The sequence below is a fragment of the Neofelis nebulosa genome, chromosome 18 (assembly GCF_028018385.1).
Source record: "Neofelis nebulosa isolate mNeoNeb1 chromosome 18, mNeoNeb1.pri, whole genome shotgun sequence".
Classification (NCBI taxonomy): Eukaryota; Metazoa; Chordata; class Mammalia; order Carnivora; family Felidae; genus Neofelis; species Neofelis nebulosa.
Genome location: NC_080799.1, coordinates 39,867,083 through 39,894,987, shown reverse-complemented (window position 1 = coordinate 39,894,987; position 27,905 = coordinate 39,867,083). Strand labels below are relative to the sequence as shown.

The following is a 27,905-nucleotide window of genomic DNA, read 5'->3' as shown; positions in this document are numbered from 1 at the left end:
AAGCAAGGGTTCCAGGAACTTGAGGGGCTAGCTGCTGTTAGGAAAAGGTCATTTATAAAAATAAATACATAAAATAAAAATAAGAACAATTTTAAGAATTAGGAAAAAAAGGAAAAGGTCATTTATTACTGTTCAGTAAAAACTCAGTCATGAGACCCTTCAGATGTATATTAGTAGCCCATCAGTTTGAAGGATGGTTGCCAACCTATATCCTGGGGGTGGGGGTGTAGAAATAAAAGAAGTTTCTACAAGGAATTTAAAAAAAATTTTTAAGTTGATTTATTTATTTTTGAAAGACCAGTGTGAAGAGAGAGGGAGTGAGAGAATCCCAGTGCAGAGCCCGACACGGGGCTCTATCCCACCACCGTTAATCATGACCTGAGCTGAAATCAGGAGTCAGAGGCTTAATTGACTGAGCCACCCAGGTGCCCCTCCAAAGGAATTTTTGTATGTTAAAGTATACTTACTGCATCCAGGTGGTTGGGCCAAGATTGCCTTTTGCCCTTAGCAAAGTATCGTATCAAGGAAGCTGAAATCCCAGGGAATGGCTCTGCCTGTCTCAAGGACTTGTCAATGGGCTGTAAGTTGTAAGGGAATTTAATTTTTTTTCTTCTGCCTTTGTTTCCCACATCAAAAGCCACCTCCACATCTTCCCGTCAGCTAAATTAATAGAAACAGCTTCATCCAGAATCACTCTCCTTATGCGAAGCCGAGGCATATTTTGCAGTCTTTTAACTGTCTTATTTCATTGACTGCAGTTGATGTCTTCATAAATATTTTTTTAAATCCTCCAAATATGATGGAATTATGCATCTCCTGATGAATGGTCAGATTGGGTCAAAACTAATCCAAGATGGGAAGGTGGCAAACCATCACTATTTTAACAAATATCACCTCTGGAATTATGGCAGTCTCTCCCATCACTTCTGGATTAATAACACTTTGCTTTACGATCTCTTCACTGGGGGCAGGGCAAAGGTTTATCTGCTTGGGGGACATATAAAATGTACATCCTCATTTTTCAGACACACACACTGTAGGTCCCCAGAGCACCATTAAAATGTGCTGCATAATCTTTGGAAATTGATTCAAAGAACACAGATGCCAGTTTTTCTGGATACAAGGGCATTTTCACTGCTGAATCTCCTAACGCATTCATTAGAAAACAAATATTTGGCTTTGTAGAAGCTAGTCAATAACCTTGGTATTAATGTGAAAGCTGGGCTTTTCATTCCTGGACTTTGATGTCCAAGAACCCTGCAAAAGGACCATTCCCCTTCCAGTAATTCTGATTTAAGACCCAAACACAGAATGAAAATAAGGTGCTGGTAAGGATTTCATTTCTGACCCTAAGGCCTCCATTTTCAGACAACATGAGGATTCCTCACCATTTAGTTTTAAGGATCATAATATTTTAGGAAATAAAGATAATTGATTTCTTAAGGTGTCATATGTAAATTCAGGTCCCAGAAATCGGGATGCATTTTGCTGGGAGGGTGATATCCAGACAAGATTATAATCAGCCACATTTCCCAGATTAGCCTACAAATCCCTCTTTGAAACACAATGTGGCCTTCATTTGCATAATTGCTCATGCTTTAGGTAAGGAAGGCAAGGAAGGAAGTGGGGGAGGGAAAAGGGAGATACTACAGGTGGATAAGTTGATAAAGCTTCTAGTCATTTGGATGACAGAGGTCTTCAGATAGTTTGATGTAAGGTTGAGGGGGCACTAGCAACAGTGAATTAGATTGTGTGCGTGAGTACTTACACAATATTAATGGCTCTTAAGAATAGGCACATAGTTGGTACAATGAAATGAAGAACAGGGAAGTCCCCTTCAGTCTTTTGCTGGATGAATCCTGTAGTTGATCATTGACATTCTACTCTAGCTGAATGACCTTGGTGAATTATTTACACCTTCTTGACCTTAGCTTCTCAGTCTGTGTACTAAATGCATTTATTTGGTCAGAGATCTTCACATTCCCAAGATCTGGTCGAGACTTTAAGGGTGCCATAAATATTTCTCTGTTAATTGCGTGGATTGTCCAAACGCATTAAATAACTTCACAATTATACATATTCATTAAAACAGACCCTCTTTGGTTGGCTTTTTATAATAAACAACTATTGCATTCTAATAATGTACCACTTACTTAGTCACCTTTTGAAATTGCATATAGGATTTCCGTTGAGGAAAAAAAAAAGATCCTGATACAAAAAAATTTTAAAGCCACTTTCAAAGTGTTTATGTCTGAAATTTTACCTTCTCACACATCAAGTTCCTAATGAAGATTTGGGATGAGGAGAAGGTTAACACAATGTTGTGGGCGCAATTCTTGGAACTGGTTCTATGCTAACAGGTTATGAGGGATTGTATTTGTTTCACACGAAGTGGTATGAACTTCCTCCATAGTTTTGGAGGCTGGAAATCTGAAACCATGGTTTTGGTGGGGTCAGCTAATTTTTCCATTAGTCTTTTGTACTGCTGGCTTTCCTTTTAAAATTAATGTATTTATTTTTGAATATGTTACAATATTTGAAAAATTCACAAATTATAAACAGTATATAGGGGACAACAAGTCTCTTTTCTACCCATGATCTCCAGCCCCCTCACTTCCCATCCCCAGCTTTTTACCAGTTTCTTTTGTAGCTTCCAGAGATAGTGTAGTTATGTGCTAAGATATGTGTATGTATACCCTTTCCTTTTTTCCCACAAAGCGATAAAAAATGCTATATATGCTATGTAGTACTTTCCCCCCACTTAATGTATTTTGGGTTATCTTTCATATCTATATTGTCAGCTTTTGGAATACATAAATAGATGTTCAAGTAGAACGTGTAACTTGTGTGGATTATAGGTTGTCATATTTCTGCCCGTTCTCTGCCTTGTTAGAGCTACTTGAAACACCTTTCTGTGTTATTATTTAGGATCCTCTAAACTATAATGATATGCACCTGCAACAGTGTTGAAAATCCATATCTTGAGAGTTGGTCTTGTGTAGAAAACTATTTATGTAAGGTGACTGGGGAACATGAGGGTTTTCCTCCAGTGACAGAGTCCCAAGTCATTGACTCTTGGCCTGGAATTCTATTTCTCTCTGTGGAAACAAGTATGCCTTTTAGGAGAGGAGATAGTTGCTGCTTAGAGCTCCTCCCTCTGAAGGGCAGGAATGCGTACATTGCAGGTTCATATCCATGTCACCTATACAGACGTCCATGGTGCACAAGTGTGTGCCACTGTCGTTCATCGTTCAAGACTGCTTTATCCAGCTTCATCTCCCTCAATTATCCCCTTTCTCAATTCATAACTGAATTATATTCCCTTTTCATGTGCCATGCATGACCTACCCTGTGCTTTGGTCCACAGTTTCCTTTTCCTTGAATGTGAAATTCTTTCCACCCTCAAAGATTGCCAGAGTTCTGCTGCCCTCAGAAAACCTTTCTTGATTCACCCAACTGGAATCTCTTCTTCCCCTTCATTTACCTAGACCCTGTTCTGAATGCATTGTCCCCTCTCTCCCTTTTCTTATCTCTTAAACACCTTTATCCACCCCTCCCCAGATTGCCCTGGACATTATAGTTGCTCATTAAACATTTGGTAATTGATCCCATGGAAACACACGAGATATGTGCTGCATGCCCTTCAGCTATCAGAGACAACTAGACTTCTACTTTCCAAATGCATGGTGCCTCACTCATTAGAAAATTGACAAGCTGCCTAACTGTTTGAACAATCTCCAGCACATTATAAATGTTTGGATAAAACCACCATCAATGCACAGTCATTGCAGAGCCAATAAAAAATGACCTTGTCTTCCCCTCTTTATTTGCATGTTTCCTACAGTATCATCTCCAAAGGCAACAGGAGAAAATGGTGAACAGCTGGGAGAGGGAGATGTCCTTCACACATCCTATATTTGGAACTGGTAGAAATAGCCACTATGATTCTGTGTCAGTTGAGCAGGATAGATATGATTTCAAAATTATATCTTAGTTGTGAGCCCCTTGAGGGCAGGGTCTTTCATCTTGGCATCACCTGTGTTAGGTACATTGTAGGGCAGAGTTGATCAACCACAGGATGGAAAATTCTTTGTTCAGGGGAGCTTTCCTGTGCACTTAGTATGCCTTGTCCTTACCTACTACATGCCAGTAGCACCTCTCTTCCCAGGTTGTAGCAATCAGAAATGTCTCCAGACATTGCCTGAATGAGACCTGGTGGAAGAGATTGCTCCTGGTTGAAATGCAGTGATGTAGGAGCTCGGCAAAGGTTGAATGAACACAAAAAATTATCATTGTTTGAATATTATTACTTGGCTTTCTTTTTCTCCGTGTGAACAACAGTTAATTCATCTAAGCAAATACTTAGGAGAAACATATTTTACTCACTACCTGATTAGTGGGTAAAAACTTGATGTAAACCACCCAAAATTCTAGCCTCCACCTTTTTACAGAGTCCAAAATATTATGAAGGTATGTCTCCAGCTGTCAACCAATCTATATAACTTGGAATTAAAAAAAAAATACCATCCAAGAGATGTTATTTTCACGGCAAGCTATTTTCTAAACAAAAGCATATTCCAAAGATGGGAAGCTGTCCCCCTGCATGAAAAATACTTTATCCTAAACATAACATTGAGTTCACTGTTTTTACTTGGAGTTCAGTTATCACACAAAGTGAGATACACGTGCATTAGAGTAATGACCATTGAGAGGCACCTGGGTGGCTCAATTGGTTGAGTGTCTAACTCCTGATCTCTGCTCAGTCCTTGATCTCAGGGTTGCAAGTTCAAGCCCCACATTGGGCTCTGTTCTGGGCATGGAGCCTACTTAAAAATAACTATTGATGGGGCGCCTGTGTGGCGCAGTCGGTTAAGCGTCCGACTTCAGCCAGGTCACGATCTCGCGGTCCGTGAGTTCGAGCCCCGCGTCAGGCTCTGGGCTGATGGCTCGGAGCCTGGAGCCTGTTTCCGATTCTGTGTCTCCCTCTCTCTCTGCCCCTCCCCCGTTCATGCTCTGTCTCTCTCTGTCCCAAAAATAAAATAAAAAATGTTGAAAAAAAAATTAAAAAAAAAAAAAATAACTATTGATGAATTATTACTAAATGACTGCATAGATTCCATGGCATGTGTGGAAGTGCATGCTCAAAGTACTAACAAATACCCAGTTGTATTAATGGTTGGGGATCTAAACTGCATGTTTTACTGAGATTTCTTTATTTAACATTGTTACTGAACTTCACTCACCAATTTATTGGAAAGTCTCAGCTCAGGGGGATATGCACCGAGATGGTTTTCTTTCCATTCAATGTCCCCACCTGTGCTGGATTGCATATTCTCCCCCATTTCTTTTTTTTTTTTTTTTTAGTTTATTTATTTTGAGAACACAAACAGGGAGCAGCAGAGGGAGAGTCCCAAGCAGGCTCTGTGCTGTCAGAGTGACCCTGACTCCAGGCTCCAACTCCACGAACTGTGAGATCATGACCTGAGCTGAAATCAAGAATCAGACTCTTAACCTACTGAGCCACCCAGGCACACCTCCCCCCATTTCTTATTAACATTTTGAACAGAGTTTTCAACTTTCTGGTTATTGGCATCATCTCAATTGATATTTATACCTCTGTGATTTTCTTTTTTTCCAAGCAGCTTAATTTATTCAAAGTTTCTTCTCTTACTAGTCAGACTTACAGCTCTGGGCCAGAAGAGGAGAGGTCATGGTATGTTTTTCACCCCCTCTCTTTTGTCTTGGAAAGGATGGGGAGGATTTTATATGTATATCTTTGGGGCACTTCTTCACTGTGTGTGTGTGTGTGTGTGTGTGTGTGTGTGTGTGTGTGTGTGTGTGTGAGAGAGAGAGAGAGAGAGAGACAGACAGACAGACAGACAGACAGACACACCCAATAGCTCGGATCAAGCTTTGGGCAGGAAAGTAAAGGCAGAGTGTCTTGGTTCCCAGACTTAAGGTGCGGTTGTATTCTTCCTGCTGCTGATTGTTGTGACTTGTCTGGCTTCTGTGTGGCAGATTTTCTAGTTCTAACTTTCTCATGGTACACACATATCACAGATATCTCAAATAGACATGCAGGGGCCTCTGAGCTCCTAACTTTCTCCATGTGGTGAATGCAGCTCCCACAAAACCCCGTTCAACTACTGGGTGTCTGTTCCAATAATATATTACTCAAGCTATGGTCCCCGTCACCTTGCAGGTGATGCTCTTGGAATGCACCAGCAAGCTGGCTCAAGCCTAGCTCTTCCTGGTGGAACTTGACAAATGAACAACAGTAAACTCACTCATACTTCCTATGCCACATGGAAGGATTGAAAATTCTTCCTCTGTTTACCCATTCCCACCTTGCTCCAAATATTACCTCATTTCTGTTTTGGTCTCAGTGCTTAGCAATGTCTCTCAGACACTTACCAGGTTTGCTGCATCAGCAGACATCCAACTGGGAGAAAGAAATTTCAATTTCCTTTTTTTGAGGCACTACTGGTATTCTCAAGGACTTCTCTTGGCATGGACACATGACTTCCTCAGTGTACCTGGGAACAGGTACTTGAGCTCTCATATATATGATCAGTTTCATAAACCCTCATACTCATTGCTAGATCCCTCCTGAGAACTGTATCTGTCCTAAAGACACTTACATTTGGAACAGAGTATTGTGATTTAACGTTTTTTTGTTTTTTTTATTTTTATTTTTATTTTTGAGACAGAGAGAGACAGAGCATGAATGGGGGAGGGGCAGAGAGAGAGGGAGACACAGAATCGGAAACAGGCTCCAGGCTCCGAGCCATCAGCCCAGAGCCTGACGCGGGGCTCGAACTCACGGACCGCGAGATCGTGACCTGAGCTGAAGTCGGCCGCTTAACCGACTGAGCCACCCAGGCGCCCCAGAGTATTGTGATTTAAGGAACATGGTGAAAATTGTTTACTCTTCTTTCCACTGTCCTTTGGAAAATATCTGAATTGGGTATATATATATATATGTATGTATGTGTATATATATATATATATATATATATATATATATATATATGCTGAGTTCTATTTCATTAAAAGTGTCCCTAGTTTTCTGTATGTCTGTGTAACAAATGACCCATTTTCAGAGCATATGTGGTGTAATAGCCCTTATCTTGTCTTTCTAGGAGGTAGTTTCTCATGGACCCAAACAGAGCTTCTTAATGGAGATTTATAATATCAAAAGAGATTACATGAGAACCAAGTAATTATTCTTCATGTATGAATATCAACCAATTTATAAAGGAGTGAAATTAAACATTGAAGTTAATTATATGGACAATCTCACATTTGTGGACCAATTAGGGCTCTTTGGTTGCAAGCAACAGAAACCAATTTCCCCCCTATATTAAGCACAAAGGATGTTTATTAGTGGTTGTTGGGGGTTTTACAGAATTGAGAGGAGGCTGAAATGCAGTGCAAGCAGCTTGACATTCATGAGGCAATAGTGAGGTCTCCTCTAGGGAAGGAATGAAATCCAGCCGTGGCTCCTGTTCATCTGTCATCCTGCTCCAGTTCTAGATCCCATGGGAGTATATCCCATTGGCCAAACTCAGGCCATAGATTTCACTCTTAAATTCACTCTGGAAGGGAGAGCAAGGGTTTGACAGAAGGTGTCTTCAGGAAACTGCCATATTCTGAAGGAGGCATTGATCTGTGGTCCCACCAAGACTGCACAAAGTGGGGGAGCTGTATCCCTTACAAAACTGGGTGCTGTTAGGACAGAGAAGCAGTTGCTGGCCAGTCAAGAACTGATGGCCAGTCTCTCTTTACCAGAAGCTCATCCTTGTCCTCTTGCTTGGGGGTTTCAGAGCTACCTCAGGCTACGTTTCAAGGTTGTTCCCATACAGCATTGCCCATCTTCCCTTATCTTGGTTGTATGGAGAACTCTACAGTCTTCCTCTGCATTAAGGTGGTATTTCTCAATCATTAGTTGTATATGGGCTGTACTGTCTTCTTGTGCCTCATAAACATGCCTCTTGCTCAGGCATCCCTTTTATGAAAATCATTCCTCTGGTTCAATTTGCTCTACTTCCTGGTCAATGTCCATTTTCTTCTACAATTTTCCAATTGCGCTTATGCTTACTGGTAGAATACTTCTCAGTTGTGGATTCCCCTTCTAGACTGTCCTTCCTGCTTTGGACTCAGTACCCATTTGTCTGAACTTAGATTTGTTTTTTTTTTTTGTTTCAGTGCAATTATCCTCCCCATTTCTGTGCTGCCTATCTCTGCTCCTCGAGTATGTGCCCTCTGGAATGTAGAGCAGCAAAGGTCTCAGACTGTACATTCTTATTCACATTACTCACGTGAATTAGAGACCACACAATCGCTTCCTGACCACCGGTGTCACTAACATCACCAGTCACTTCTTTCTCCCTCTCTATCTGAACAAAGGAAAGTCTCTTAATGTCCCTGAGGAACACTTGTGGTTTTAGAAAATAGTCTTAGCTACTTGGGAATAGAGGCCTAACAAGACTAATCTTCCTTCTGGTGAATCATATGTTCTGTCCTGTACAGTACCCTTGGCATACACAGGAGCATCCTAGGTTGGCCAAGTACTAGATTGCTGACCTTAGAGCTGTCAAGACCAATATAGGAATAGCAGAGCCAAAACCTGGAAGTGGATGACATGGATACTGAGAGTGTAAACAGATGAACTATACCAGTTCAGGGTTTATGATTGTCAAGGACAACATCTTTAAAATTATCAGCTCAATGTTTTTATTCCCGTTGCTTATGAGCCCCCTAAGGGTTGTTGCCATGTCTAGTTTATTCACCAATGTATCTTCCATCTATGCAAAGGGCCTGGCACATAATGCTTAATAAATTTTGCTTGAATGATTGAATGAATGGTCAATCAGTCAACCAATCCATTTTAATTAGTTTTAATTCCTTTAAACACCAGACTACTGACACTTATACATCTCTCTGTCTTCAAGCCACAGTCCTTTGAGCTAGGTTCTGAAAGGAAAGCCCTTACAGGAGACTCTTGTTTGTTTCTCTGGGGTTAAAGTAACGGGCATAAGTGAATGTAATTATTTACTACCTATTTTGTGTATGCCATACCAGCTATCAACCTCCTTCTCTAGTCCCCTTTTCCTGGATGGTGGCAGTATGGATTTTTTTTTTTTTTGGTAGTATGGATTTTTAAAATTCATTATTTATTTTTCCGTTTCTTCCCCTTTCCTATAATCTCTCTTTAGAGTTGACCTGTCTCAAACTTTCAACCCCTAAGCTGCCTCTTCTATTGCTACTCATGGATTTCATATTTATTTCTCTTTAGGCCATTTGCAAAACTCAGAAGCACGATTTCCACTTTTATGTCACTAGAACAGGTATCCAGCAAATAGCAGAGATACAGTGAGATATTAGTCACCAAGTACTCAGTAGACATTGATACCCTGATAATTTACACGACCATTTTGTGTAAGTCTCAACTTACAAATGTGCTTGCTTTCTTAGACTAAAGGTAAGTAGCCAGTATATTCAAGAGACTTTTGAAAGTCTTCCAGTGTTTCCAGCTAATCTTGTAGGAAGGGAAAAAATAGATATCATTTTGCAATTTATGTTTTTACCAGCATGCAATGAGTACATTCAATTGACTCCAAATGTTTTGCACATTCTAATTTTTGTCCCCTATTGTTTTCCCCTGTTGACTTCAAGTTAATGCATAATTTGAAGTAGGACATCCCTCATAAATTCTATATCATCAGAGTAATGTGGCTTTGATGATATACTGCATTTTAAATGAGCTCTGCCACAAAAGGACGATGGGGGGCCCAAGAGGTTTTTTTTCTTTCTTTTTCTTTTTTTTTAAAATTTCCTTCTGTTCTTGCAGTGTGAGAAGTCTAATTATAGTTAGCAGCAAACAGCAGTGTTTCTTCAGCTAGTGTGGCTTGTGAGGTCTCTTCAGATTTTTATAGTATGATATCTTCAGATTTTTATAGTATGTGTCTCAATCCCAACAAGTAGAGATCAGTCTTAAGTGGAAAGAAAGATTAAGGGGAGATTGATAATGCTGGACATGAGTAACGTTGGTCTGCCACAGTCAAGTTCACTAATGCATTCTTGTGACTTATTTTACTTATGGGAGTTAAGTAACATTTCTAGAATATTAGAAATAATTTGGGGGAAGAGGCATGGCTTACCTAAACTATATGTAGGGAGTGATTGTTATTTCTTCTAGTGTTGTGCTAATATGAGAGGATCTCTCTCTCTACATTGCCTTTCCCAGGGAGGAAGCCAAATGTATACTCATGCTTATTGTAGGATGTATAGCAATAGCTGATCACAGTTCTTCTGGGAATCTTCTTAAAATGCATATTCTCTTGAGTTAGGTCTAGGGTGAAGCCTACGATTCTGCATTTCTTACAAGCTTTCAAGTGACAACAATGCTACTGGTTTATCACAGTATGAATAGCAAGATTTTATAGGGTGTTAACCAAGAATAAACACACTTGTATGTGGGTGTCTCTGCAATAGAGTTGCATATATAGAGGAGAAATAAAAACAGGTATTAATATATACTACCTAATTTGAAATGAGTCATAATGGCATGATTTGATACCACAATATAGGTGGCCACTATCTTTATGCCCTTTGTGTAGTTGAGGCCTATACAGCTTGGAGAGATTTAGTGCCATGATCACGTTGCACTGCTAGTGATAGTGGAGTGCATGCTGGAGACAGAGTTTGAACCCGGGCATTCTGCTTTCAGAGACCATGCTTAAATGCCTATAGTGCCCATAGACTATTGCCTCAAATGAAGTTTGTCTAGAGTGTAGTCTCTAGAGTTTTGCCATCTTTACCATCATAAACTCTTAATTAAATGAATATTTATTGAGTACCTGAGAGCATGTCTTCAGGCTTTGCAGTTGACAAGAGAGGGTGATATGGTCCCACTGACGTCCAGCAAATAGCCCTCATTGCTAGCTGAAATCCAAGGGGGAGACATATGAATATAAAATAAAGTCATCATCTAAAATAATTGGCTGGATGGAGAAAATGACTTATGGGACAAAATAAAGAAATTTAGATTCTAGGAACTTTGAGGTCAACTGCAGATTAATTCTATCTTTGTTTAGATTTATGCTTTTTAATCCTTTTTATTCAAGTAAAATTCACATGGCATAAAGGTAACCATTTGAAAGTGTACAATTCAGTGGCATTTAGGGCATGCACAATGTTGTGCAGCCATCACCTCCAATAAGCCCCTGAAAGATGCTCAACATTATTAGTCATCAGAACAATGAAAATCAAAACCACAATGAGATACCATTTCACACCTACTAGAATGGCTATATTAAAAAAAAAAAAAGAAAGAAAGTAAAATGTTGTCAAGGGTGTGGAGAAACCTTCATAAATTGCTGTTGGGATTGCAAAATAGTACAACTGCCATGGAAAACAGTTTTTGGGGGTTCTTAAAATGTTAAACATAGAATTATTACTGGCTTTTGATGACTGAGTTTCTTTGCCTTTTTTCAACTATATCTTTAGTTTTCTCACTGCTTCTTCCAGAATTTGTCTTGATTGCTAACATTCAGTTCTTCAGCACATATCAGTATAGTAGCCATTGATATCCAAACTTGCTATCTTAGAATCAAGGGATTATTTCCTCATCACAAGAATTCATTTTCTTTCTTAGCTGGGACCAGAGAGGGAGGGTAAGAGTTGCCACTCACCCTGCCACAAGTAGCCTGTTATCCCAGGTACTGTATTCACTGTGTCATATAGAGTGTCCATATAATTAAAATAAGAATTGTCTCCCATAGCTCTCTATATGGGACAGACTTCTCTGACTCCAGGAGAAAGAACATAAAATGGCTTTTGGTGCAGAAAGTATCTACGCCATGGCTGCTGCAGGAAGATTGCATTTGAATCACTGGGAAGAATGATAGGGGCAGAATTAAACCCTAATTCTGCCACTTGCCAGATGTGTAACCTTGTGCAAATCATTTGACTTACTGGGGCCTCAGTTTCTCCAAATAAGTCACATTGTGGCACCTAATGAAAATGGCTGCTGATTAAATAAGATGATGCAGGAAAGAATTCAGCATAGTGTGTGGCACATAGGACTCCATGCCAACTATTATTGTATTGTGGCTGTGGTTGTCCCTACCCTAGTTCTCTACCTTGTTCTACAGTTTGGATCTACTTACACATCACAATCACTTTTTTTTTTTTAACTTCTGTGACTCTCATTTTCCTCCTACAAGCTAATTGCCTTTTTCCTTCTTTTTGAACATTTTGAATGTTTTTGAATAAGACAAACTTTAAACAGTTTTTGAAAGTTTTTTCCACACATAGTCAACCTAAGAGTGAAAGTTTTACAGTGTTTAAGAGAAAGGGAGGTCTAGTGTTTCCAGGTGTATGCAGCAACCCCACATGCCCACCAGTCTCTGCCCTTAAGCGTACAGGCTTAAGAATCTTCCTTAAAATTTTTTTAAGTTTATTAATTTGAGAGAGAGAGAAAGGAGGGAAGAGAGAGAGAGAATCTCAAGCAGGCTCCACACTGTCAGCACCGAGCCCAACACAGAGCTCAGTCTCACAAAGTGTGAGACCATGACCTGAGCCAAAACCAAGAGCTGGGTGCTTAACTGACTGAGCCACCCAGGTGCCCCAAGAATCTCACTTCTGATGAACTAGAGAAGCAGGTTGCCCTTACCAGGTCAGTTGAAGGACCCAGTGCCTATATATAGTGATCTGATTTAGTACAAGGCTTGGAGAATCCAACTTGTGACTATAGAGGCATATTTTTACCTTATTGTGTACTTCACTAATTGAATGTTCTTAGAAGCAGATTTTGATCTTAAGTCTGATGAAATTCCCCTTTAAAGTTGTTAACTCGTAGATGGCCACAAAATGAGATGGTTATAAGAAACTCAACTCAGCCATTGTCCAGAAATTTCATGAATGCTCATCACACATCTGTGATGTCTTTGTTGACAACTTTTTATATATAATGCATAAAAGATGATTAGATTTTAAAAATTCATTTATCACTTTATCTGATAAATTAAAACAATATCTAAAAAAACTATTGGATTTTCTTACCTCGTTTTAGGTTTTTTATTAGAGAAAGAGAATACTAGTAGATTATTTTGTTTTAAATTATATTTACAATATTTCTACATTATAAATCTATTAAAATATCTGTTCTCTGACTTCTTAGAGTTTAGGTCAGTGATTATCTGGTATCAGAAGAAATCCCTGCCTAGATCACCCAAATATTTCCACACTATGAGATAGTACCAAGAGCAAGCAGTAATCGTATTAACCAGGAATGGATAAAGTACTTTTATAAAGAGGAATCCTAGGATAAGGACACTTTTAGAGGTGGAAGAATTCTAAGGTATTTCTAAATAATGAAGAATCTTATTTTTTAAAGGTAAGGTGTTCTTGTTATAAGGTTGCACAGTCAGTTGATGATGGATTACAGATTAGAACCCTTGGAGTCTGCATAATGGTATGATGGTTCTAAGTCCTTCCATGTTAGATTTGGAACAGACAGTGGTTGTAGGTTCTCCTAGAATAGTCTTGGAAAGAAACTTTGAGATCAAGCTAACCTCGTCAATCACCGGTTCAGATGAGCACTGGATGTTGTATGGAAACCAATTGGACAATAAATTTCATATTAAAAAATTAATGAATGAATGAATAAATAAATAAATAAATTTAAAAAATAACCTCCTCATTGTATATATAGAAGACTCTGACATTCATTTATCTAACTAGTATTTATGGAAAACTTACTAAGTGCCAAACACTTAGGTCTAAACAGAGGTGACAGCACTGACCAAGACTACAAAGTTCCTTTTTCACATGGAGCTTCCATCCCAATGCAGGAATCAGACCATAAACAGGTAAGTTGATGATCAGTTGAGAAGCACTCGGGTGACAATAATGCAGGGTGATTTAGTGGCACCAAAAATAGGTGTAGCAAATGGAAGGCATTAGTAAGGAGTAAGGATATTGGGTTTTTTCCTAAGTGCAGTGGAAAGACACTGTAGAGTTTTAAGTATGATAGGATTGATACTTAAAAGACCTCTTGGACAGCTATGTGGAGAATCTGTTGTAATGGGTCTAAGGGGCAAGCAAGAAGACCAACTAGTAGGCTGATATTGTGGCTCAAAAGAGAGATGATGCTAGCAATGGGGAGGCAGAGAAGTAGTAGACAGATAAGGGATATATGCTGAACATAAAGATGAGGACTTGCCTCTAGACTAAGTATGAGAAGAGAGCAAGACGACTTTAAAATAACTGTAATGTTTTTAGCTTGAGCATCTGAATGGATGAACCCAAGAAGTTTGCATCAGGATTGCAACTAGCATTCACAGTATTGATTTACATCTGTTTTTAGAATAAATCTCGAGATTCACAAGCTATGCCTGACCAGAAGTCAGATGCTCATTTGCTTCTTTGCTCTTTCTCAAATAACACCTCACCTAGGGCTGGATTGTGGGGTGGAGTAAACTCAGGGATCAGCACAGCTGTGCTGTGGAGGTTCACCCTGCTGCTTGCTTTCCTTTGAGTCCAATGATGGCAGAGCTGAGGGATGTCTCAGTGGGTAATAGCATGATCAACTTCCCTGCATGGGACTACAGTCTTAGACAAGGGTTCTGCCTTCTTGGGTGCTGCGATCATCTTCTTTTGTAAGACTGTCTGTGAACTTCATTAACCTGCCATTGACTTCCTCTTGATACATTAATGGGGACCACACAGTGTTGAGTCACAGTTTGAAAGGATGTTTGTCATCACAGTGTGACATCTCTCTGCTCCCTGACACTCTGCTGTTTGTCATTCCTCTTCCTGTGCTCTCCCTCCCCAGGCTAGTCTATCCTTTGGCAGTGATCACATCCAAGCCAATTTGGATCAATTCTTTTGTTCATTTCAAATTTAAATGAGCTTAATGTTTAGCAGCTGATGAAATGTATACTCAAGATGTGGCACATTCGTACGCTGTGCCTTAGGTTGAGCATGTTGGAATTTCATAGGTGGGGAAAAGCATTCTCTTGCTTCATGTTTAAAATTCATAGTACAGTGTTTCTTTCCTACAGCCTGTAGCTTATGAATTCAGGAACCCTGGGCATTTTAACAGCTGCCTGTCATTAAGATACTTTACTGCCTGTGACTTGAAAAGATGGAAGGGCAGAAACCTCTTGGACTATATTCACCCTCATGTATGAGCATGAACAAGGTCTGCCTGAAGAAATATTTTCTTTCTTAACTATGACTTCTGACTTGGAAGCTTATTTCTTCCCTCTCTTTGACCTTCTCTCCCCACACCTTGGGATTTCACTTTTTATATCTCACTGTGACTCAGGGAAGACCTTTGCTGCTCTGTTTTTCTTTGTTTTCTACTTACATGCCCTTCTGGCCTGAATGATTTTTACTTGATTAGAGAGAGACACTTTGAGGGAAGTGCACAGGATTGTGTGAAGAATTTTCCCTGAGAATCACACTGAAGCATGGCCAAATAAGTTAGAGTCTCTTTCTAAATACTCTGTAAGACAAATTTTCTAAAATGTCACAGTGGGGTTTTCCTTGGGAGAAGATGTATCTAGGCAGGGCACCCTGCATTTAAAAAAAAAAAAAAGGAGGGAAGGGAAAGGTATAAAGATCATTTGGACATTGGGGGACAAAACAATTCAGGGCACTTTCCTTTTAAGCTTAAAAGGTGTAAAAGACAGAGATCATGAAAAGCACTGTGTCTGTGATTTCTTACGTTTGCCATTTCTGTATATAAAAATATGTGTATGAGATACTTGCTGAGTGTTCCATCTTGTGCCATCTTGCACTCTGAGCTATTTGAGACCTGGAAATGTCTTGTCTTTTTCTGCATCCCTAGCATCAATAGAGTATCTCACACATAAGCACCCAGTGACTGCCACTCTTTTTGTGCAGAAGGCAATGGCCCTATTTGAGGGTAACATCCCTATTATGGTACATGGGATCTACTGTGAAAGAAAAGAGATGCTTCTGGGCAATCACATATATGGTGACAAGAAATTAACCTGATAACGCTGAGCATGTTCAAATCAAGAATGTTTAGATAGTAGCAAATCGTTACTGGTATGAAAGAAACCTTTCCCCACTTCCAGTCTGTAAAACACCTAGTAAATATTTGCAAGTAAATTATTTCTCTGTTGCATTGTGCAGTTTATATAAATTGATGTTCTAGGAGGTACTGTAGTTTAGCTTTCATAGGATTTCATAGAAATTTTTCCATATGGGTTCAGCTGTCTCATTATTACCATTTGTAAGTGACTATTCAGATAGTTTCTTCTCATCTTCAAATCATGCCATTTCAAATGTCCTTTTTTTTTTTTTTAACTTAATGGTTCCCCATAAGAAGTTTGGTGTATTTGAGGACCCTACCTACAATTTCACTTACTGCATATCAACCCCATACTAACTGTGTGCCTCTGGACAAGTTTCTTTACCTTTTAAAATTACAGTTTCCTCATTTTTAAAATAGAGACAATACTAATTTCTTAAAGTTTGTGTTAGAATTGAACGAGCTAGGGTATGTAATATGCTGAATGATGCCAGACACACAGAATTGGTCAGTAAAGGGTCCCCATTGCCAATGTTCCTATTATTGAGCTCCATCCAGTTTGGAATCAGTTACCTTTGCCCAGTAGCACTGTTTGTACATATCTGCTTTTATAATTATTAGTTGAGTTAATTTTTTATGGGGGATGTGAAAAAGGGTGATTGAGCATAGGTTATTCAGTTTAAACTAATGGATTTTTTTTTTTATGGGCTGACCATCTGTCAGGGAAGTGGCAGAAGGCATTCCAATAGGACTGAGTTGAATTAAATTAGGAGATAAAAGTAATAATAATGGCTTTCCTCCAAATGAGATCTCAAAATCTGTCTGTTTTTTCCTAGCTCCACTGTTACCACTTTGATCGAAGCTACCTACATCTGGACTCCTAACCACCTAATGGGTCTCCTATTTCCATTGTCCCCTAATCCAATTTTTATAGAAAATCAGAGTGATCATTTTATTATTCAAGTCAGGTCACTTCACCACATCCCTTCTACACTCCCAACTGTGGAAAAAAAAAAAAAAACAACTGATAAAATAAAAATGGATAACTTGGCCTGCAGTCCCAGTATCATCTGGCCTCTTGCTTTTCTTTCCAACCTATATCTCTCCAAACCTTCTTTCCTAGGGCTCTAAACAGGCCTCCATGTCCTTTCTTGTCTTAGAGATATATTCTGTCTGCCAAAGGGTGCTTCCTATAACCATCACCTGGCAAGGTCACCCTTGTGTCAAGTTTTAGCTTAGGCTCTGCAGCGAGGCAGAGGTCTGACCCCTCTATTAACTGTCCCCAGTGATCTCATTGCTTTCTGTGTCTGTATTACTCTGATTCCAGTTTATAATGGTCCATTTGTTGTGGTGGTTTCTTATGAAACTACTCACCATTGTATAACTAGAACTCAACTCAGTGGTCTGATGAATGAAGAAAGTTTCCAACTACAAACTACAAAAGATGTGTATTGATGTGTATTATCCAGTTTGGACTCATGGCATCCTTGTAAGAAAGGCACATGCTGGACCAACTCAAATGTATACGTGAGGAATCTAAAGCTCACTTTGGTAGAGGCTTGGAAATGGAAGAACCGGGTCTTAATCTCAGAATTTTCATGCCAAGTCCAGGACTCTTTCATCTCCAGTACTGTGCATCCCAGACACTCTATCGTGGTCTAGATACTCCTTGTGTATTGTTTGTCTGGGATGGGTCACTTTTCATGAAGCATTTGAGCAAGCATTCTCATTGCATTCATATCATCTGCCAAACACTGTCCTGGGCACATGCCAGGCCTTTTCTCATCCAGTCTGTCTCAGGATGCTGTAAAGTATTGTATGTATCAGCATACGTACAATATGGGCTGCCATTGCAAACTATCACAAACTGGATAGTTTAAAACTATAGACATTTCTTATCCCCCAGTTCTTGAGTCAGAAAGCCCCAAATCAGGGTGTCAGCAGGACCATGCTCCCTCTGAAACCTGTAGGGAAATTCTTCCTTGCCTCTTCCTACCTTCTGGTGGTTTGTTAGCCATCTTTGGGCATTCCTTGGATTGTAGCTGTGCCACTGCCCTCTCTGCCTGCATCATGTCAAGATGTTCTTCTCATGTACCTCCACAGCACTTTCCCTTTGTTCAAAATTTCTATAAGGATAGCAGCCCTACTAGATTAGGGCCCACCCTAATGACCTCCCTTAACTTGATTCCATCTGCAAAGACTCTATTTATAAGTTAACTCACATTCGCAGGTTCCGGGAAATAGATGTTTAACATACCGTATTTTGGGTGAGGGGGACCCAATTCAACCCATACCCTTACAGTTCCATATCTTTAGCAGGTACATATCCCATTCCCTTTTCACAAATGGGTCCGTAGTCTCTGTAACATACCCCAAGGCTTCACAGTTTGTAATTGGCAACGTGAAGCTCAAATACAGTTTAGGATTCACAAGTCTATGCTTGGCTTTCGGACCAGATCGATGGACCAGTTTCCAAGCCTCTAAAATCATAGCTTGGTCAGGTAGATCCAGTTAGCTTTGGAAAAAAGCAAAGCAGGGTGCATTTTCTTTATGCAAAGTGAGCTTGGTTAGGAGAGGCAGAAGTTTAAAGTGCCTGAGTGTGTGTTTTATAACTATCCCTGCATGCGGAAGCAGAGATGTGTTCCTCCCTTGCCCTACTCTCCCACATTTAGAATAAAGTGTCTGATATTCTTTTAAAGGGAGACAAGACATTCTTCATTTTAATTGGGGGGGAAAGTTCATTATGAAGTCTTCTTTCTCCGAATAGTTCCCTAAAGTTGGATGTAGTGTCTACATTGTTTTCTTTCTCTTCTCTTCCCAGGAATCATTACCAGCCCTGGTTGGTGATTTATAATCACATTCCCAACAAATTCCACTGTTGTTAATGACTACTTATTTTTCTATACAAATGGTTTTTGCTCTCCTTCCTGAGGACAATTAACTAAGAAACTGGTCATAAATTACTGATAATGATCAGTTTGTCAGAGATGATTGTCGAACGGAGCCATCTTCCATAGTAATTAGATAAAGTTTCTTTAATTGCTGATAACAGCAAACTGTGGTTATTTTTTTTCCTTTTTTTTTTTTTTTTTTTTTTTTTAGATTCTCACTCATGACATCTTCCTGGAAGTCAGGAATAATAACGTTTTTTTTTTTTTTCTTCTTCTTCACCTGAAGGAGGGGAGATGGAAGAAACATTCATCATTTACAGGCTTCCAGAAATATAATAAATGTGACAGCTTTTCACAGTTTCAAATGCGACAACTGATCTTTCTAAAGCAGAGATCAGAGAAAACCTTCTCTGGGACACATTTCTTTTAGGCAGGAAGCAGGGGTCCTTCCTGGTCATGTTTGATTTTTTTTTCCTCAGGATCACATCTCTCATATTTGCATCTAAACCTTGGCCTTAAAATGTGACTTCTTTGAACTCTGGAAGGGAATGGTATTTAATTCACAGGGTTTCTCACTGTTAGGATGCTGATTAAACCCCAGCCTATTTTTGTATGTCAGGCTCTGGTGGACCCTTAGCTGGGAAATAAAGAGGAGAGCTACCACAATGTATAGAGACAGGATGGTGTCTTTAATCACAGGTCTTATTATCTATTAGCTTATTAATATGCTCAATCAGAATATTCATTGGTGTGGAAGTACGAGGACCTACTATTAACATTCTATAAAGGATATACATATTTTACACAGTGAAGGGTGGTTTACATTTAATCCAATTTAATATATCAGTTGACTGACATTCCTTGAACATTGTTAGTCTTGGGTCCTGCAATACTTTATAATCCCCTTCAGTTTCATAACTGTTTCTTGTTTTTTGGAGATTTTTTTTCTTTGTTTGTTTTATTTTTGGTTTTGTTTTTTTGTTTTTGGGGTTTTTGTTTGATTTTGCTAGATGGCAACAACTGTCAAGCAAGCTTTGGTGTCTGAGATTATCTGAATCATTCTGGCAGTTTAGAAAACAGTGTGGTGTTAAAAGAACAGAGATGAGGATTCCAAAGGGGTTCTTAATAACAAAGAAACTGGGGAAGTGTATCACATCTCTTTAAGCTCACTAGGTTTTATTATGAGAAGGAGAGCTACAACCAGCTCAGAATTATAATGTGTTATGTTACAGGATATTTAGGTACTGATTTCATCAGGATTCCTCCACTTTCACATGAAAAAAATAAAGACACACACATGCACATCAAATATATTTAAGAAAACTTAAAGTGTGGGTTATGGAACTAGGCAACACAAAAGGTAGGCTTCAGGTGTGGTTGAGTCTCAAGCTTTAATGATGTCACAAGGACTCTAATTCTCTCTTAGATCTGCTTGCCATCTTATATCAGGGTTCACTGGGCTTCTACTATATGCGTCCTCTGAGAAGTTATCACCTTTTGGAGGATACCTCAAAAATCCTAGGGAAGGCTCTGATTGGCCAATTTGAATCATATGCCTGCTACTGGGCAAATCCCTGAACTATAAGACTGGGATCTTCTTTTTTTTTTTTAATTTTTTAATGTTTTTATTTATTTTTTAAGGAGAGAGAGAGAGAGAGAGAGAGAGAGCGAGCGAGCGCGCACGAGCAGGGGAGGAGCAGAGAGAGAGGGAGACACAGAATCTGAAGCAGGCTCCAGGATCCAAGCTGCCAGCACAGAGCCTGGTGCAGGGCTCAAATCTACGAACTGTGAGATCATGACCTGAGCCGAAGTCGGACGCTTAACCAACTGAGCCACCGAGGCACCCCAAGACTGGGATCTTCTGATTGATTGGTCTTAAGTCTCATTCCATAGGGATGAGGCAGGGGGTGGTGGTGGGATGTAGAGCTCCACCTAAACTATGTAAATAAATATAAAGTAGGATAAAGATGGTTCCCCAAAGTAAAGGATTTGGGGTAGATCAGACAATAAAACAAATAAAGTTAAGTAAAGGGACCCTCTCATTCACTCTTTTGCAGTCAGCCAAGTGTTGCCCAGTTGTTTTCTCTGCTTGCCAAGTTTTATCTGCTTTTCGTGGGAGGATCTACTTTTATAGTAGATTTTCTGGCACTTCCTGAACATTGCCCTAATAGAGGTGACAGTTTCAAGCCCACCGTAAAAGTCTAGTGTATACTAAATGACTCAACCTAAAATACTTTTCTCAAATGTTTCCACACTAAAACTGTTCTCTTTGTCCTGCCTGGATCTCCTCTTCCCTTGCCATCCCCCACCCAACCCATCTCTGACTGTTTCCTCATGAATTTTTTTTCCTAGCAAGGGCCCAAGCCAATTTCCTCTTCCTCTATGTTCCCATTGGAACTTGTATCTTTCTTATAATACCTAGAATGTTCAAGTTTTTTTTTTTCAACGTTTTTTTTTTATTTTTATTTTTTTATTTTTATTTATTTTTGGGACAGAGAGAGACAGAGCATGAACGGGGGAGGCGCAGAGAGAGAGGGAGACACAGAATCTGAAACAGGCTCCAGGCTCTGAGCCATCAGTCCAGAGCCTGACGCGGGGCTCGAACTCACGGACCGCGAGATCGTGACCTGGCTGAAGTCGGACGCTTAACCGACTGCGCCACCCAGGCGCCCCTAGAATGTTCAAGTTTTAATTTTAGTTCTTAAGAATCCATTTCTTTCTTTGGAAACAGGGTACCATTTTGTAGTTTCCTTTTAATAACTTCCATGATTGGTAGCACAGTGCCTGGTTCCACATAGGGATATAATTCTGGTGAATTTTTCTGGACAAGACTAATTGAGGAAGTAAGCACTTTGGCCACTCCATTAGCATTTGGGTTTAGCTGTGTTTTACTATGGGGATGTGAAAGTGGGCCTTAAGTAATCATTTGGAGGAATACAGGAGGACAGCCCACTGCTGTAAGAGAAGTAGGGGAAGGTTGTTTTTGTTGAGGGACCCATGGGAATTTGCCTCACCTGGCCTCATTTTACATGGTAATTGCTCTGAGTTCTAAGTTATAGGAGGACAAGTTCATCTCTCTATGATTAACACAAATCAAGGGTCCTTTTTGCATGTCCATGTAGATATGGCCGAAACCAGAAAAAAACACCTTTTCATTCATTCATCAAATTTTATAGAGTACCTAGTATGTTCTGGGGATATGTGATGGTAAAATATACATAGCTCATGCCCTCATGCTTGGAAGTTGATTGCCTGGGGTCTGGTCTGTGGCTTTCTGTGAGATTATTCTCTGTGGGATTTCAGAGTATCTATTTAACAACCCTATACTTAGGACCACCTGGGTAGCTCAATCAGTTAAGCATCCAACTCTTGATTTCATCTCAGGTCATGATTTCACGGTTTGTGGGTTTGAACCCCAGGTTGGGCTCTATGCTGAGAGCACAGAATCTTAGGATTCTCTCTCTCTCTCTCTCTGACCTCCCCTGCTTATTCATATTCTCTCTCTCTCTCTCTCTAAATAAGCATTTAAAAAAACATTGGAAAACAAACAAACAACTGTACACTTAAATTGTCTTATCTATAAAATGGGGGCAGATAGCTACTTCATGGAGCTATTGTAAGGATTAAAGGAGCTACTACTTGTATAATGTCCAACACATAGTGAGTGTTCATCAAGCAACGGCTATTACTTATTGACTCATGAGGCCTACAAGCTGATGGAACAGACATTAATCAAATGATCATACTCAAAATATAAATTTTGACATAATCTGAAGAAGAGTTGTTTAATATTATGAACACTTACAGCATACAATTCTTTAAGACTTGCCTGGCAATGCATAATTAATCTATCTTTCTATAAGATCATCTGCAGATTAGAAGCAAAATGAACAATTTATCAATTTTTGATGATTGCTAATAAGGCAGTAGTTATATGTGGCTGAAATGGTCCTTAGCCAACCTGGATTTCAGTGCTGCTATGATTATCAATGGTATTAGGTCTCATATTCTGCCAGGATAATTCTTCTCTCTCAGTTCTTTGGCCATTTTGGAAGGGGAGAAGCTTTTAGCTTAATGTCCTTCAGAATCCTATCTAATCCTTAAAAGACCGGGGAAGTGTGTGTCTTGTGGACTTCAAAAGGGTTTTCTTCTCCTTTTCCAGTCATTTCCACTTTCTAGTCAATTTGGAGTATCCATCAATTCAACCAAGGGAGGCAAGGAAAAATATCCATGCCATTTCTGCTTGGTACCATTGATTGTGCTTTAGAAGTCACTTTATTACTCACCACTTCTTGTTGGCGCAGTGGGGTTCATGTTATAGCCAAGCTATTCCAGTGTTTGGAAAAGGTAGAACACATTCAATCAGTTTGGTTCCTTTGAAAATCTTACTTTAAGTTGGATTAGACCAGTGATGAAAATGGTGACAGTGTTTAAAGGAGAGGAGCCCTTTTACTGTAAAAGGAAAACTCTACAATTAATATCAAGGAGACATTCAGAGCAACAGATAATAGCCCAGCATCTGGGCTCCGACAGATCTAGTCTGCCATGGCTGAAACCTTGGGCTAGTTTATTCATTTATCTGAAACTTAGTAATGCTATCTCCAAAATGGAAACAATTATTGACAATGGATTTTTAATGGATTTCAAAAATAAATTTTAATGGATTAATACATTTTAAAGTGAATTTTTAAATCCATTTTTGTTGGCTTTTCCCTGATTGAAGGAGATACTACCTGCAAAATAGTCAGAAGATTGTCTGGTATATGGTAATTACTGATTAAATAATAGTCATTGTCCTAGTGTTGTATCCATTGATGACTATGATAAACAAGAACTCTTGAAGAATTTTGAGGTTTGATGAGTGATTCTTTTACCTTCTAAATTTTTAGCCCTTAGAAAAGAGAAGAAATCAAATGTTTATGTTCCCCTTGTCACAAAAATTTAGTTATATGGTATATTTTCATATATGTGTATATACTTTTTTTTTTACTTACAATGTATATAGAATACATATACACACAAAACTGTGTAGTTATAGCATATGTAATATATTTAATATAGACTAATATAGAGTATATTTAGATGTTATATTATTAATATATTTATGTATTATAAAGTATGTCTAGTGCTATATTCTGTTTTATGCTATACAAAATATGACAAAATAAGTAATATGTTGTTAGTTGATACATATTTTTTCTATCTCTGTTGGACTCTTTTTCCAATTAAAAATAAGGAATTATTAGTATGCTGTTTGTTCAGCTTTTGTTTCATTATCATAAACTTCATTTTGCAATCCAGCTAGACTTGAAAGGGACCCATGGAACTGCAACAGGAGCACAAAGATTACAGGAGATTTTGATCCAAAGGGGGTGCTCTCCCGAGCTACAGAAGGAATGATCTGGTAGTTAAGATAAAACACAAGTCAGATTTATTAGGTTTGTCCACACTCAGCAGTGGTCATCTTCTTGCTGGTCTTGCCATTCTTGGACCCAAAGTGCTCCATGGCTTTCACGGTGTCCATGCCCTCCTTCACCTTGCCAAACACGATGTGCTTGCCATCCAACCACTCAGTTTTGACAGTGAAGATGAAAAACTGGGAACCGTTTGTCTTGGGTCCAGCATTTTCCATGGACAGGATGCCAGGACATATATACTTCAGGATGAAATTCTCATCATCAAATTTCTCCCTATAGATGGACTTGCTGCCAGTGCCATTATGTCATGTGAAGTCACCACCCTGGCACATAAATCCTGGAATAATCCTGTGAAAGCAGGAAACTTTGTAACCATTTCTGTTCTCCCCAGTGCTCAGAGCATGAAAGTTCTCTGCTGTTTTTGGAACTTTGTCTGCAAACAGCTCAAAGGAGACATGGCCTAAGGGTTCACCGTCCTCAGCAATGTCAAAAAACACGGTGGAGTTGACCATGGCTTTGCCGTGCCTGTGGTTCTGGGGTGGCGGTGTCTGCAAAGATTTCTTTTTTTTTTTTTTTTTTAAAGAAAAAGCATCAGCTACCCCCACGTTCTCTGAGGGTTGATTTTTACTGTTATTTATTTTGACAATTTAGTGGCAGTGACTTACAGTCACAGCCAAAGCCTTGCTGTGTAATCCTTTGGAAATGTCCCTAGGTAACAAAGATGTGCCCAGTGGTCATAGAAGTCAGTTCTGTTAAATAGGGAGGATTTTATCTGTCTGAATAAATATTTCCGGGGCTCCCCTCGCTCTGTGGATTTGAGATGTGCACAGGCAAGAAGGGTCATTGCCATAAATCAATAGTTTCTGTGAAGCCACAGATTTAGAGCTGACAGCGGCTCTTTGGTTGAAATAAAGATTGTGATGTGCAGGCATAGGCGACAACTGCTGGGAATAATGTGTGGAGTTGACAGGACTATTTTGTGAACATATATCAAGTGTGGATAGGAAAAGTAATTTTTGCTCATTTTGAGATAAGTTAACTAATTGATTTCGGCACGAAAGGAAAGACAGAGCTACCTGGCAGAAATTGATGCCATGTACGTCCTTCCATATATGCACATATACCTTACACCCACCACCGCAAACCCACTGTGTCCTTCAAGTCTCAGCTCAAGGGCTAAGTCCCATATCGTGTGTTACTTATCTTTATGCTACTCACAAGTTGCTGTGGAGGTAGTAGGAAGGGATAATGTCTCCAAGGAAAGGCAGATTGAAAAGAAAAACAAACAAGGATTTACCTTAAGAAAGGATCACTTGAGTGAATGGAAGAAGAGAGAAAGACACTAAGAAGATTGTCAGGAAGGTAGCAAGTGAACCGGGTCAGGACATTTTCATAAAAGGTAGAGAGATTGCATGGAAACAGCAACTGTGGACGGTGCCGAGTACTGTAATGCATCTGAGGATTAATGAGAATTCTTAGACTTACATTCCAGTGGATCTGTTTTCTGTATTTTATGAAATTTTGTACCTAAATCATTGTCAATAATTAAGTGTGAACTCCCTGAGAACAGGTACCAGATTATATTCATTTTAGGAGCTTCAGGGTGTGGTAGCCATTTTAGGGATCAATACATGTGTTTTGAAAGTATGAATAGATGATGGGGCACCTGGGTGGCTCAGTCGGTTAAGTGTCCGACTTCGGCTCAGGTCATGATCTCATGGTCTGTGGGTTCATGCCCCGCATTGGGCTCTGTGCTGACAGCTCAGAGCCTAGAGCCTGTTTCGGATTCTGTGTCTCCCTCTGTCTCTGCCCCTCTCCTACTTGCGCTCTGTCTCCCTCTGTCTCAAAAATAAATAAACATTAAAAAAAAAAAGAAAGTATGAATACATGAATAAGTGGATGAGTGGATGCTGACCTTAATATAGCAGTTTAATATCTGGGTAAAATTAAAATTATGAAGTGTTAAAGAAGTGATTTGATTTTGGTAAAACAGAGCATATGTGGTAGCTCTAGGAGCTCAAAAAATAAAATCCTCTTATTCCTGGACGGAGTAAGAACTGAGAAAGTAGCACAGCAGAGAGGAAAAAGGAAATAAACAAACTTCTTTCACTTAGCCTGATATTTCCAAGGTTCTGATCATATTCATATGAAATGTCCACAGTAGGTCAATCTACAGAGGTGGAAAGAAGGTAGATTAGTGCCAGGGGCTGGGAGGGAGAGAGTGATAGGAAGTGAGCACATGCTATAGGGGCTTCCTTGTGGGGTGATAAAAAAAATGTTCTCAAATTAAATTGTGACGATAATTGCACAAGTCTGTGAACATACTAAAAATTATTGAATTGTTCACTTTGAATAGGTGAATTTTATGGTGTGCGAATATATCTCATTGAAGCTATTATTTTTAAAACAGCAATAACAAAGTGTTTTTATTAATGAAATAAATGAAATACATTTTATTAATGAAATCTAAAATTAAAATGTATGACCAAATGAGTTTCCTTATGGTCTCCAAATTTGTTGAGACTTATCTATCAGTCATTGACAGAGTAGGCCCCTGGAGCCCCTTCCTGTGTTTTCTCCCTTTTCACAGCTTCTCTGCATACTCCCTAGTCTTATGGCTGAGAAAGAGGACCAGAGTGTACCCTTTCTGCCCACTGGGGAATTGAAAAAAGAGCTAAGGAGACTGAATTGAGTGTGCCTAGTTGTTTTTTTGTTTTTTTTTTTGTTTTTGTTTTTGTTTTTTTTGTTTTTTTTTTTTTGTTTTTGTTTGTTTGTTTTTTTTTCCCAGAGTAACCAGTCAAATAAACCATTCCTTCTTAGGGGTGGAAGAATGAGGAATTATGGAAAGACCTGGAATATTACCCTGAGGGAGTTCCTTCACATGGAACTGTAGGGAGAAGGGAAAAAATATGTGCCATCCTCCCTGCACCTTACCCTCTTTATGTCTAGTAATGACCTCAAAAATAACAACTGTAGTGGTTATCAATTTTAAAAAAATAATAACGGGTTTGAATAAGATCTGAATCTAAGGCAGGTATCACGAGGAACAAACTGTTCGGGAAGAAGGAAGAATGGATCAAAGCCAATGCCTCTAAACTTCCACACTGCCCCCCTTATGCCAGGCACTTTGCTGTGCCAAGGACCACTCACTTTGGCTCTAAACTTTAAGAATAATCTCTGTGTCTGCATGACTTTTTACAGCCCTCAAGAGTTTTCATAGACTTAACCTTCTCATAATAGTATCAAGAGAGCTGTGATACAATATATTTACCTTCTTTAGGAGGTCCACTTATTATGATCGTCCTGTCATTTCTACCATAAATACTTTTTGAAAATTTAGAGTCCCTGGGGATCAGAGGATGTTCTCTTCATTGCATATCAGCCAAGATCCATGTGTGTAAAAGGCTTCTCTTGAATTAATTTTCTCTCACTGAAATCCTGTCTGTGGGGCATAATTAGTTATAACCCATCGATACAAGTGGTATGATAATGGAATGAAATATGGTATAAAATATGGACTATGAC

General features: G+C 39.2%; 1 protein-coding gene and 1 pseudogene across 28 annotated transcripts in view; one reads left to right on the top strand and one right to left on the bottom strand.

The window, feature by feature from the left end:
- Positions 1 to 27,905, top strand: part of RBFOX1 (RNA binding fox-1 homolog 1) — a 2,070,746-nt gene that overhangs the window by 1,027,660 nt on the left and 1,015,181 nt on the right. The window lies entirely within an intron of this gene.
- Positions 24,348 to 24,892, bottom strand: LOC131501317 (peptidyl-prolyl cis-trans isomerase A-like; annotated as a pseudogene).